Source organism: Zootoca vivipara, chromosome 5 (assembly GCF_963506605.1).
Source record: "Zootoca vivipara chromosome 5, rZooViv1.1, whole genome shotgun sequence".
NCBI classification, from domain to species: Eukaryota; Metazoa; Chordata; class Lepidosauria; order Squamata; family Lacertidae; genus Zootoca; species Zootoca vivipara.
The window spans coordinates 45,500,404-45,515,201 of NC_083280.1; the positions used below are offsets into that span (position 1 = coordinate 45,500,404).

Genomic DNA, 14,798 nt, shown 5'->3' on the forward strand with positions numbered 1-14,798 from the left:
AGTTTGTGGCGTTGACATGAAGGCAAGACAGTTTGCAAGGCTTTCAGAGGAAACATTCATTTGAGAAAATGGATCAGGGTTTCATCTTTTTAAGATTCCTCCGATAGTGGGATTTTGCACTCTGTGTGTAAAACTGTATTTGCTTTACGGCACAGCTGGAGGCTTGGAAAAGCTGCTTCATTGTAAATCCATTTGGTACAGTACGCTGCATGTCTTTGTAGGATAATGACTGGAATGCATAGGAGAAGAGGGTGCAGTATTGCAGCGTTCCAAGCAGGTTAATGCAGAGAATGTAAAACTTTAGGATGTGGGACAAAATCATATAGCGCCTGCATGCTTTTATATGATTCAGCAAAGGGAACCTATATGGGTGCTATCATGGGCATGATGCTACCATAATTTCAGACACATTGATTTCAGTGAAAGAGTTAAGCGAACGCCTAACTTATTTTCATCAAAGTTGATGGGGACAGACAGGGCTTAACTGTGACTGGATAGTGCATAATAGGGTTCATACAAAACCTCTTTATTCCTTTGGGTTATTATTTCTCTTCAAACTTTTTTATGTTGCGAGATAAAGTGCTTTTTATCTAAAGTATTTGTTCATGGGGGCCCATAACTCAGTTTCAAAACAGGAAAATAACAGAGTTGGTTTATATTGAAACTGCGCCTTTGTACAGAAGTTGTGACAGTGCATATGATATATAATTTTGTTTTCCAATATGAGATGTTGGTAGGATTGTTTTCATTTGTTGTGTTTCCATACTTCATTAGAGTCTTCAAACAGTAAACCAGCCTACTAACTTATTTATTTATCACTTGCAGTGGATTCTGACGACAGTTTTAATAGTTTTGCTTTTCGTTGTCCAACCACGTTTCTGCCCTTTCCCCCCAGTGTATCACATGTCACGTATTGTTTGCAAAATAACGTTTACGTATTGTCATAACAAAAATGAGGAATCCAGCAAGAAGGGTTGGGTTTTCTTCTGCTGTTTAAAACTATTAATCTGTTAGTGAACTTTGCAGGGTGGGGGAATCTTGACTGAATAAATACTCCCACGGGTCCATGTAAATGTATATGATTCTACTTGGATGCAGCAGTCAGTGGCTACTTCTGTGTAGTGTAGTCACCCAACAACTGCACTGCTTTCATTCTCTTGGCTTTATTCATTCTGGGGAGGGGGAAAAACTTAGCTTAGGAAATAGGAGGTACAGAGACATACTAAATCTACCATCATAGAGGAGAAAGAACTATAAAGAAATCTACATACACAAGAAACGATAGCTACAAACTGACCACTTATGGAAAACCATGCTAGAAATAAAAAAACAAGAACTTTTAAGAGTCTTACAGAAGCAAGAGAATGAAGAACCTCACTGGGTTCAAGTTGGATATGTTTCTGAAGGGGGCATCTTTCTTTGGGGCATAAGATACTGCTACAGTTTGAGATAGGAGGTTGGTTGCATGGCATAGAGTGGTGCCCAGCTACAATTGTTTTTCATGGAAGACTCAATAGATAAAATTTACTGGCTGATTTTCATATCTTGGATCAGGAAGAGATTTCCACTAGACTTCATTGCTTTGTAAGTCTGGATTTTGGGGACATGGAGGCTTGCTTTTCCATGTATTTGGGCCTGTGTACTCACTCAATTCATATGGAGCTATCTGTGCTGCAGGAATCTTCCTGCAATGCATCTGCTTTCTGCTTGATTTACAGTACGTTCTGGATTACACAGACTAATCCACTGGGTTAGATGTTGTCCTGGTTTGCCTTTTTCAACTTATCTTGTCTCCTTAACTAATGTTCTGGCACAGAATCCTAGCCCCGGTGCACTCTTTCTTGCGGAACTTACACAGAAGTAGAGCTATAAAATAAGTTCTTCTAGAGCATTGTCACCTACAAAGAAGTAAACAGTGTCCCAAATTTCAGCCATCTTCCAGTTACTAGAAGCAAAAAAAGTCACCTCAAACTTAAACAAAAATACAAAGAAATCTTACTGATTTTTGCCATTGGGTGCTTTTTTGTCCCAGCCAATGGGAAATGTTGGGGTAAAACTAAAAGAGCATGGGACATTTTAAAGAAACCCAAGAAATCTATTTATCTTTGTCAGCGGGGTGCTTTTTTTTTGTCTCAGCCAGTCAGTGGAAAGTCCCTTGGGTTTTTTAAAAGAGAACTTGATTGAAGAAAGTGGATAAGTGACTCTTTTCTTCTGACACCACTAAACGATGCATTTTGCTACTATGAGATACACCTACATTCTGGCAATGGTAGTAAAATATCCCCCAGTTTGTGCTATGTTTCTTTGCAGTGTTGCATAATCAAGAACAGGAATATAGTGGATACTGTACATTAATTTTTTCAGGGTACTCTGGGGCTCCCCTTGTGTTTGACTCAGAAACTGCAGTTAGTTTAGAATGCTGCAAAACAACTGCTAACAGGTGTGAGTCCGTGTCAACATATAACACCTGTGGTCAGATATCTGTACTGTTTGCCGATTTAATACCAAGCCAAATTCAAGCTGCTGATGTTAGTATCTAAAGCCCTTAACTTGGGTCCAGCAAGATTTTACCTGCAAGATTGCCTTACCCCATATATGCCCGCTTGACTGTTTAAATCTGCGGAACTGGCATTGTTACAGGTACGACATAATACCCATTCAGCATTTGTAACAAATCAATCTTTGGAACTCCCTGCTTATTGATATCAGCCAGGCACCTTCACTGTACTCTTTTTGGCATCTGCTAAAAACTTTTTTGTTCAAACAATTTCCCCTGGATATGTAGAATATTGAATTTTGTTTCCAGTTTTCCATTGATTTTAATTATTTTTGGAATGTGACTAGAATAGATCAGGAAGACAGGAGGCGTATTTCAAAAAACCAAAATGCACGACGAAAGGAACACCATGATAATGAAAGGAGTCGGGGCTGATTCTTTTGAACAGCATGAACTTTTGTATCGATATTCAAAAAAAAGAGTTCAACTATATTCAGTAAGGAGTATTCCCTTAGTAAGTATGTTTAGGACTGCTGCCTAAGCCTTGGATCTTGTCATCATATACAGAATAGGTGCACAACAGGCAGAAACTGTTCAGACTATCGCAGGCTAAACTTGGTGCAAACAGTGGTGATGCTTTGCATATGGAAAGTGGAGGAATATCACACGGTATATCATCCGCTAGGGGAACATATACCATTTGTGGAATGGATTGCTCCTCTCCTTGAAGTCCTTACACACCTGAAATCTACTCTGGAGGGTTGTAGGCCCCAATGGAGCAGACTGGGGAGGGGGGCAGAGACTGCCAAGGGGAAGAGAAGAATGGGAAGCCCACTTGCTCAGTGCTGATTATCAAACACTGTTTTTTAAATGCTCAGTCTAAATTACCTAAATAACCTGAACATGACATGGATTTGAAACACAACATACCTACATGAGCATACAATTTGAATATATTGAAATGAGCCTAAGTACATTAGTACGTATGTTACAGCAGCCGTCTTACCAATCACTGATAAACGTAAATCATTTAACTACAAATGAGTGTGCTTTCTGCCTCTTGTCTAATGCTCTTAAAGCAAGTTATTTTGGGCTATAGTTGCATGTTCAAACAACTTTTGTTCCCATTTAAAAAAAATGTGGACAATATGGGGGTTTTGTATATCATGTACTTATGTGTGCTATTTTGCCCTATGTTTCGTTGGAATATACTTGGTGTAAGTAAGAAGAAATAATCAAGGAACTGTTCCCCCCACCCCACTTAGTCCTATCGTATAACTGATTTGGGTTCAGTAAGTAATTGCGGTAGGGTGTATTCATTATGATAGTTTTTTTTTAAAAGGTACCTATATATTTGCACTTCCAATATTAGGGGTAATAGTAAACTTTATCATCTGAAGTTCACTGAAGGTGATCTATTATCCCAATAATAGTTCTTCTTCGGGAGTAGAAGGAGTGGCTGTGACTATGTTTTTAGTAAATTCCCAGTGATGGAATAACATTGGGCTTCTTGTTAGGGTAGACACATTTCCTAATTTGCAGGCGACAATCCTATTTCAAAGGCTTTTAGAAAACGGTCCTCTCTTTGAAGGTGGCCTCTATTTGAAGTCCAAGTCTAGCTTAAAAATAAGGAAACATAAGAAGGTTAATTCATCCCATCAAGAGTTAGCACCTTGACAGCAGGCTTCCCTGCTATGCTGAGATGTATTATATTTCTAATTAAACTATAGTCTTCATTTCTGAATGTGTGCATAAATCAGCACATTAAATATTATGCAAATCGGTGCCTTTTTTGGTGATTGGCTGCCCCTTTTTTGGTGATGCGCAAGTGACCACCTTCGTGCTGTAACTGTGTGGATGAGGCCAAACATGGTAACCAGCTGGAGGAACAAAATGAAGTTGCCCAATAATTGTTTTATGAATAACCCTTTTTTGGATGGTAGAGGAGACTATTTACCTTAACGTGAGATCAGGCGGAAGCAATAGCCATTAGTAGAGTGGAAAGCAGATGACTTGTTTCCCACCCTATAAGCTAACATTTGGTCTTGTAGGGAGGCACACGGTACTGCAATTATACCATTTATGGTAGCGGGTTAAAAGTTATTGTCTAGTATAACAGCTGTTCATAGTAAACATACACTTTATAACATACACTTTCATTGCAGTGCAATGATATTGAAAATAACATACAAGGGAAATGCAGCCAGTCTTCAGCAGAGCCGGGAACAGACACCAAGGGTCTTGTTTCCCAGTTCTGTGTTTCTGATCACAAGACTGTAACATTTCTCTCTGAGTTTAAAAAAATAAGAATCTTTTAAGTACAGTCATACCTCAGTTTAAGTACACCTCGGTTTGAGTACTTTCAGTTTAAGTACTCCGCGGACCCGTCTGGAACAGATTAATCCACTTTCCATTACTTTCAATAGGAAAGTTCACTTCAGGTTAAGTACAGACTTCTGGAACCAATTGTGTACTTAAACTGAGGTACCACTGTATTAGATGTTTCTCTCATTGCATAGGGCACTCCATTTTATGTGTGCTTATTTTGGATGTCTTGTTTTTTTACCAATAAAAAAAATCGGGTAACTATTTTCCACAGAGATTTCTGCTTGCATGACTCTTCATAACATGAAAACAAGCAACAAGACAACCAACCTTTGTGATCAATGTTTCCTGTACAAATTACCTCTCACCTGTGCATAGCATAGTCATTTTGTTTCTACTGGCCAAAAGGATACAAGTGCTCCTATTTCCATCAATTACCATATGCAGAAGCCATGTCAGAATTCCAACAACTCTGTTTGGAGGAAGTATTCTCTCACGATCTGAACACATAAAAAAATTCCTTCAGTAGCACCTTAAAGACCAACTAAGTTTATATTTTGGTATGAGCTTTCGTGTGCATGCACACTTCTTCAGACCAACACTTCTTCAGACCAACACGGCTACCTGATCTGAACACATGTGGGAGATTACCTTGGGACATTTTAAAATCATCACCATATAGAGGTCTTGTGCAAGACCTGCTTATCAGAATTTCACTATAGCAAAATGTCAGTCTTGCCCAAGGCCTCTGTATTGAAGAAACCCACATGCTTCCGTTTTGGCCATTGTGAAACACAATTACGGCAGTCTTGCGTTCTTGTGCACTTCTTGTGTGGTTTTTTGTTTTGTTTTAAGTATGTGGACATAGGTACAAGAATACCTTAGTGCATGCCCAGAATGGTGAAAGGGTGAGGGGGTGACAGTGGAGAGCGAGGGGGGGGCAGTTATTCAACAGAGAGGCCAGAAAACATCATAGACCTCTGGCTGATGTGCATTGGGGGTGTGTGTCTAAGACTAAAAGTGGAATGTGTAGTTGATCACATGTCAATCATGCACAGAGAGAAACTTGGTCTGAATGACACATTTGCAACATAAAGCCCCTGTATGTAAGCTTCCATAGAATCATAATATTATGGTTAAGGTTTATTTCTAATAAATCTTACATGGGAAACCAAAGAACTTGCTGAATCAGACCCATCTAGTCTACCATCTTGTTTCCAACAGTTGGGAAGCCAGGACTCTTTCTTTTGTCCCCCAGCAACTAATATTCAGAGGCACAGTGTCTTTGATCCTGGAGTTAGGACCCAGCCACGATGACCAGCAGCCTTATGCTTCATGAATTTGTCTAATCACATTTTTAAACCATATGGCCATCACTACATCTTATACTGGCATGTTTCATGGTTTAACTTGGTGCTGTGTGAAGTAAACTGTCCTGAGTCTTCCAGTGTCCAGTTTCATTGGATAAACCCCAGTTCCTTGTATTATAAGAAAGGGAGACCAGCTTCTCTATATATCCACATTCTCCTCACCAAGCATAATTTCATACCTCTCGGTCATATCCCTCCTTACTCACCTTTTCTCTAAACTAAAAGAGCCCCAAACATTGTAATTGTTCCTCATAAGGGAGTTGCTCCAGTCCCCTCATTTTGGCTTCCCTTTTCTGTACCTTTCTCAGCTCTACAGTCTTACATTTGAGATGTGGGGATCAGGGCTTTGCACAGTATTCCAAGTGTGGAATACCACATTCTACAACAAACCAGCCTTTTAGTTTGTTTGCAGAGACATCACAAGACTCCACATAGTGATGATTGAAATGTATACAGCAAACTCTGCCTGGGTAGGGAGCTGCCAAAAGCTACGTTTTGCCATGATCTTTATAACTATGTGAATAGGCCCTCTGGGTTGACTTATGAAGCTTGTAGCAACATTTTAAATGCCACAGTTGGACTGTTGATGTTTTGTTGTCTGAAATAGACAAGAAATCATTTCCCTTCCTACCCCTTTATTAGTTTAGGTAGGAAAAAGCTGCAGCAATATGCATGCATGGATGTGAATAACTTGCACATATCTTCCGGGGATTTTCTTGCCGGTCATGGTTCACAATGAATTAAGATTCTGACAGCAGTGCAATTGGGCATGCATATCCTTCCCACTTGAGCATTAACCTCACTCTGTAAACATGATATCCAGCAACAAAGTATTGGTGACAAACAGCAGATTTTGTTTTTCAGCTACGTTACCAGTTATATCAAACACCTCATTTACAGTTTGGAAACCTATCATTAACAGCAGAAAATCAGTGTACGTGGGGGATGGGGTGGAGGGACGGGACCCCAGGCCAAATTCAGCCCACCAAGGGCAGATGCACACCATACATTGAAAGTGCAGTCAACACTCATTTAAAACACATGATTTCCCCCAAAGGATTCTGGGAACTGTAGTTTGTTAAGGGTGCTGGGAATTGTAGCTCTGTGAAGGGGATACCACATTCCCCGGGATTCTGTGGGGGATGTAATGTGCTTTAAATGTGCACTGGAGATGCTTTATGGTGTGGATCTGCCCCAAGTTTTTCTTTTTTGCTCTCAGGGTCAAATCTCTCTCTAGAACACATACTCTACCCTTACCCCCCAGGCCACATTTAATCTGTTGTGTTTTATTCCCAGCTGCTTTGTGTCTTGCAATTTTTTCCATCTTTCATGTTTGTTACATCATAATATCCTAACCTTTCTGGATTTAAACTGATCCCCATTCCTATTTATTTCAGCATTTGTAGCTCAGACCCCAATTGTCTGCATATTTGTCCACCTCCGAGGCACATTTTCCTAATAATTTGACTTGCAAATGTCTAAAAAGGGAACCACCCAAGTTCAAAACACTGCCTCATTAAAATGAATAATAATAGCTTGATAATGCCAAATGTTAACCTCACTACTGTGGAGATGCAGTTATTTTGCTCTGAATGGGTAAATAATCTACAAACAGAGGACAGCTGAAATAGAGCAATATATATTGTTTCTAGATGCTGCTGCAAATGTGCCAGGATCATCCCTCCCCCCCCACACACATTTGGTCCACTGAGTGTTGCTGTGAGATGAAGATGCCAAGGCTTTTCTTTAATATCTATATACAGCATGGCCTTTATATAGTCTGAAAGATGGTATTTGTTTGCTTTTCTAAAATCAGTCCATCTTAGGGCTGGATTAACTGATACAGAATACCCTGGGAAGAATGTTAACGTTTACTAAAAAGGGGGTTACCAGTGTTATGCTATAATCCTGTGACTTTGCCAGATTTCAAGTGAACATCTGAGGTTACTTTGAGTTGAATAGTAGAAGCTGCTGGGGGGGGAAGTGTTATGCTGTCCTTGTTTTACTATATATATATACAGAAGGAGTTTACATGCATGTGGTGGTGTTAAAAACCATACTTTATCCGAATGGTTATCAAATATACTTTATTTTGAATACTTGCTGTAATTTAGGGCATATCTGCACACATGTATTTGAAAGTTCCACTCCATTAAATGACTACTATGAGAGGAGAGAAACTCCTTTTGATATTGCAGATGCACAGTTCCCATTTGCTTCCCCAAGCAGCAAGAAGTTCCAGCGATTCTGCTGCCTGCATCTGGCTTCCTTTTGCAGGAAGAGATCACTAGAGACTTTGGTAATTTATAGTATTGAATGTCTCCACAAATATGCAGGTGGAACACAAGTGGGAGGCAAGCACCATGGCCTTTCTAGCAGGCACCAGTCCCTAATACCCCAACACCAGTTCCCTGGAGCAGGGATTAGCCAAGGTGGCACTTCCATACATTGCTGGACTTCCAACTCCCAGCAGTGTCAGCTAGCATGGCCCAATGGTCAGGGATGACAGAGTCAGTCCTACAATACACCACAGAGGCACCCTGAGATCCTTTCATCAGCAGCTCAGCCATCACTCTGTGCATCTCAAAAAAAAGGACAGGTTTTTCACATACAAACCTTCTGACAGCCCCTACCTTCAGTTGTGGGGGATGGAGGGAAATAAAAAACACCTCCTCCAAATAGCTCTCACATTCCTGGGATGTGTGTCAATTCACTATCTAACAACTAGTTCCCAGAAAGATATATGTACCAGTCATCTTGAGCCATTTACCTGGAAATCCCCAGCTAAAGGGGTGGCTGGCTTTACTTGGCCAGTGTTCATAACAATACTTGCACTGTTTTAGTGGGAGAAAGCAGTCTGAGAATCATTTTGAATTGTGGGAACGACTGGGGAGAAACAAACTATCAGGCTCCAGATCAGAAAAGTCCTAAGCTTCTTCCTCCTCCTCTTTGGGCTGTCTTCTGCCAGAGGAGATGCTGTAGAGATTGCTGGGGGAATGGGCTCCCACTATTCCTGCCACCAAGCTTTCCAAACAGAGAGGAAAGGAAGCAAGGAGGGGAAAATGATGTTCTTCTTGTAGGCATAACACACACCTCTCCCAAACACTGCTTCCTTTCCCTTTTCTTCGCTATGTTTGCTGTGTAAATGATGCTATGAATTGCTTTGCTGTTTGTTGTGGTTGCCCTTTGTTTTCAGGAAACAAGTTGAAAGTACTGGGCTGTGCCCCACACCAGTTAATTCTACAGCAAGCTTGTTCTAGTACAGGCTAATCTAGTGATTCTTTAGAGAGAAACTTTAAATAATGTCCGAACCATGACTCTTATGAGGTTCTGGGCATCATATGCACTTTTGTATGAAGCTCTAGGCAACATTGTTTCTTGACTACAGTATTCACATTTTGCACTCACTAACCAAGCTTCTTCTAGAGTATATCAATTCCCAGGTATCGAACGAGGAAGAAGAGAAATTAATAATTACAGCAAGTGAAGTTCTGGCTTCAGACAAGCCCAGTGATTGCACATGGACATAAGGACTCTGCTTATTAATTACCCGATTAGGAAACTAATTGCCAAGGCAATGCAATTTGTCTCAAAATACTTAAAATCAATTGCTTTGGAAATTAACCAGGTGTAACTGTTAATGCAGTATATCACTTCTGAAAGGTGGGAATGGTAAAGCTGGGCATTAGCCACGGCCCCAATTCTAGTAGAAGACCACTCACCAGTTGAGAATCCTGCCATTCCCAGTTTGCATGAAGTATCCATTAAGACTGGATACAAGTTAAGAGAGTTCCTAGTTTCATGTCCTAATTTTTCCAGGTAAGTGGGGCCCCACTGAAGGTACTGTATCAAGGGCACCCCAAATAATGCAGCCAGCACTGACTGTACAACAGGGACTATTTGCTGAGCTTATAGGATGGTGTAGCACACACAGGTTGTGTGTTTATTTTCGCTACACAGGAAAAGCACAGAGGATGTGTGCTGGCAACAATTTGAGAATGGTCAGGTACATTTCTGTTTTACTGCTGGAACACACATCTGGCTTCTATCAGAACTGTGACAATAGATGGCATCTTGACAGAAAAAAAGAAGCATATTCAGCTATTCTGAAGTTTCAGCAGCCAGCCTCTGACCTTCACTTCTCATGACACTGGCCTCAGTTCTTGAATTGGAGAAAAGCACAATCTGCAAGATATTCCATTTGTGCTTCATGTATAGTTTCCTCTTGCTTGCAGCTCATTTGCATTTAATCATGAGAGGGTTGTCCTTTGGGGACGTGAAGGTGGTGTTAATGTTTGCACGCCTTTCAAACATCTTGATCAGTCTCTGGGTTTTTGATCTCTCATGCCATAGCAAAGAAACTGAGCACATGCAAAGCAACCCATATAAAACAAATGAACAAAGGTAGAAGAAAGGAATGAACCAGGAACAGGAGGACACAAGCATATAGTGGGCAGCAGTCACAATTCCTAATGCATTCTTTCAGTGCACAGTAAGGTGAAGCAGGAAAATTGTAGCAATGCCACATCCAAATCAGTTCCTAAGTGCTTTCAGTGGAGAGGCAAGCTGGATGTGTTCTACACATTGCCACTGAGCTGCATTGAATTGTGGATGTAGACATAGCCTGACACCCTTCTTCTTTGAGTGTTTTTTCGGTCTGTCTAAAGATTATGTAGGCTGGGTGAAAGCAGGTGCCATCCCACCCCGTCTTCTAATTCAGTTAAATCCACTAAGGGATAAGTCCTAAGGACTTGTGAAAGGCAGCTAAGGTGCTGTTGGATTCCGTCAATCTCCCTCTCTGCAAATGGAGAAGGAAGTCTGCCATCAGAAGCCTCCATGGTGGTGTTGGAAAGTTCCACCACGCTTCTGCTGTTGACTCTGATGTTAGTATGAAATGAAAAGGCTGTGTTGGGAGAGGATTGGGGGGTGGGGTGGGGTGGGGGGTGGACCTTGAATCCACACAGGGTTCAAAGCCTTCTGGTTTTCCTGCCACACCCTTGCAAAGGGAGTAAAACTGCAGTAGCTCTGGGGCTAGCCTAGTTTTCCCCCCTCCCCATTGACACCAATGTGAGGGATGGGGAAAGAATGATCACTAAGTACAAAAAAAAGGGTGAGGAAAGAAACTGCTCCTACCTTCTGCCCAAGCTGGGATGAGCTGCTTTTGATAGTGCCACCCTACTGCTCACCACCTCAACCTGTGTCCACCACTCCTGTCCCTTCTGGGCACCTTGTTAAGGCACCTTCCTCCCACCAGCAGGGCCTTTCTCCAGGTGAGGTAGTAGGGGTGGGGAGCATGTGCCTGCAGGCTGGAACTGGCCCTGGCAATGCAGCTGAGGCTGAGTGTAGAAAATTTGTTTGCCCTCTCTGGGTGTGCTGAAGGAGGAAGGGTGAGTCGTTTGTGGGTCCTGATGGCAGGCTTCTTGCTCAGGAGGGTGCTGCTGAGAGCTGTCTGGGAAGAGTGGAACCTCCATGTTCTGGAGCAGTCTACCTAAACTGGGCTGTGGGCCATGGGTTAGGGGGCTTCAGAAGGGAGCTGTAATAATAACTGAAAACAAGTTTGAGCACCTTGGGGTGAACCATCACTGCTTCTGCCATTAGCCAGAAATCACTGTTTATTGACTGACTGTTTTTTTAAAAATTTTTTTAAAAAAAGCAATATGTTCCTCAAATTCTTTCCCCACTTGCCTTACTTGTTTTGCCAGAGTTTGTGTTCCTTTTTGTTCTCCTCATTTGGACAAGATGTCCATTATTTTTAAAAAAGAATAATTTTATTGAAACTTTTTGTGACTGTTAAAATGCAAAACAAGCAAACCCACAAGGAATCCTCCTTGCCTTTTATAGTTGCCTCGACTGTGTCTTCATTAACCACACTGGCACCCTCTTGGATTTTTTGCTGTTGCTTTCCTAATCTGCGATCTATCTTAGTTTATATTTCTGTGGTTTTCAATAATCTCCAAGCATCCTGAAAAGATTCACCCCTGTTGACTCTCCCTTTCAGTTGTGTTTCATGTCTCATCCCACAGTATCCCAAAGCAGCATCTCCCCCTGCTCCCTGCTGGCTTTTTCTTGACTTTCAGCTAAACCATACGATTCGGTATGGCTAACTTAAACCAACACACCCTCATGCACAAACCAAGCCCACTGCAGCCAACCAAAGGCAGTCAAACAACCCCTCGCCCACCCCAACCTCTCTCACCACGGAGGAAACACAAAAAGCGAATAGAAAGGGAACCTACCCAAGTGATGCCAACACAACCCCCCCACACACTAAGTAAAAAAAGAAAGTTTTACCACCACACCCCCTCTCTCCTGTCCCCCTCTTTCTTCCCAACCCTATACTGCATAGAGCACCAATGTCTCACAACAAATGTAACTGATCTGTAGAAAACACAACCTGAAGATAGAGACAATGCATGTGCTTTTGTAAATGAGGAAAAGCTTTAATAAAAACAAACAGACAGAAAACTCCACAGTTTCTTTTAGGTCAAAAGCATTGTTTTCTTTAGTTAAAGTTGATACTATTGGGGTGCAGGTTCTGCATGGATACAGAGTACCCATAGACCTGCTTATGGAATTGGCCATGGGCTGCTAACTTGCCATGGTGGAAAGTTTTCATCCTTTAACATCACACAACACTCTCTACTTATGTGAAAAGCTGAACCTTTTAAGAGACTGTAGCAGAATTCCTCATAGTTCGTTTCCAGTGACTGAGGGGGAAAAGAAAAGAAGAATCTGCCCTGAAGTGAAGGTTGCACTCACAGGCCAACATACTGATCTCATAAGTGGGAAAAGTCAGGGACCAATGTAATTCTACTTTAATGAGCCAGTGCTTTCTGTGTGGCCCATAACACAAGAAACACCACAATGATTCACAACTGTTCCTGCCCTTTAATCCATTGATATTGCCTTGTGTCATTCACACCCACTGAATTTTAACCATTGTTTTAATTCTTACGATGGTTCCGTATTACTCATTTATTATTCCTGTTCTGACTGTTCCCAGTTTTTTCCAGCTTTTTTGCATATTCAAAAGGCTTAGCTTTTAACAGCTCTGCACCTAATTCTGTCTCATACTCTTACTGGAATTTAATAGGATAGATTCCAAGTTACTGCAGTGTGCATGGAAAATGTGCCCAGGATAGGCTTTCCATTAAAATGTATTTAAACTGGAAGAGAATGCTGGCAGGTTTACAAGTATTCCAGAACTAGATCCCCAAATACTATGACTAGCATTTCTTCTTTCTTTCTTCCAAAAGATTAACTGCTGGTTTATATTTAGCAGCAGGAATGGTTTTTTTAAAGAAGTGTACTCTATCTGAGGCCCACTGAAGGAGAGCAAACAACTTTTACGTTGATTTGTAGACCATGGAAATAAAACATGGCCGTAAAATATTCACAGCTGGAATCTCCTTTTACACAACTGGTGTTTGAAGTGTGAATTGCTATTTACACTCAGTCAGCATGCAATTCTGGTGAAAGCTGCATGTTTAGTATGTCTATATTAAATTTCATTACTCTATATGACAGGAACTGTAGACAAGTATTGATATTCTTCTTTCAAACATACCCTCCATCTTGAATGAAAATAGCATCCAATTGTAACTAAACATAGAGGAAGGTCTGTTTCTTGATTTCAGGGACCATCAAGCAAAATTTGGTTATGATATCTTAAGAGGTATGTGAATGCAGAGGGGAAGAGGTGCAAGGCCAAGAAATATTGCTGTCCAAAGCAGGGCACAGATGGTATCCCTTCCCTAGGGCCAGCACTTTAAAAAGTATTGCTGCACCACTCCGACATCAACTCCTGCCTTCATCTGTGCTGTCCTCATGGTGCCACCTGAGCAGGCCATCTCACTCAGCTGCCTCTGCCACTTTCAAGGTGCAAATATTTATTAATCTATTGTGGAATAAGCTTTTGTGAACTAGTTCCTCAGATGCTTTTGAAGCGTTATCCTCAGTTGACATGTCCTAGTTTGGAGCTTACTGTCAGGTGCCAAATTGTGTAGAACAGTGATTGGCATCTAGGTGTTGGTGAACTCCAACTTCCACGGACAGCAGTCAGTGTGGCTAATGGTCAGGGTTGATGGGAGACATAGTTCAGCAACATCTGGAGGATCACAGGCTCCCCACCACAATGTAGAAAGTTCTTTATATGGGGTTCCCAATGTGAGAGTCCATTCTTAATGGTTTTCCGCCTGCTAAACAGGACCAAATGGAAACTCTTTTCCTTAATGCAGTAAGCAACTGCAGATGAAACCCTAAATGCACTTTTTAGGGCGTAAGCCCCATTTAACAGAATGAAAACTTACCTCCGAGTAGGCATGCATAGAATTGCCCCGAATCTTTACCAGCATTCGTATGATAAACTTTAACCATAGCTCACTGAAGCTGCAGCTCAGTCAGTGAAAATGTTGGCCCAATGTGCAGCTTGCTGTGAAAAGTGTGAATTCTATGTTGGGGATTATTAGGAAAGCAATCAAATTTAAAACTGCCAATATCCTAATAATTTCGTATAAATCTATGATGCAGCCGCACTTGAGTACTATGTACAGTTCTGGTCACTGCATCTCAAAAAGGATATTGTAGAAATGAAAAAGGAGCAGAAA

General features: G+C 41.3%; 1 protein-coding gene across 4 annotated transcripts in view; it reads left to right on the forward strand.

Moving 5' to 3' along the window:
* The window catches only part of NEURL1 (neuralized E3 ubiquitin protein ligase 1), a 71,552-nt gene that overhangs the window by 676 nt on the left and 56,078 nt on the right, over positions 1-14,798 (forward strand). The gene's annotated exons all lie outside the window — the stretch shown is intronic.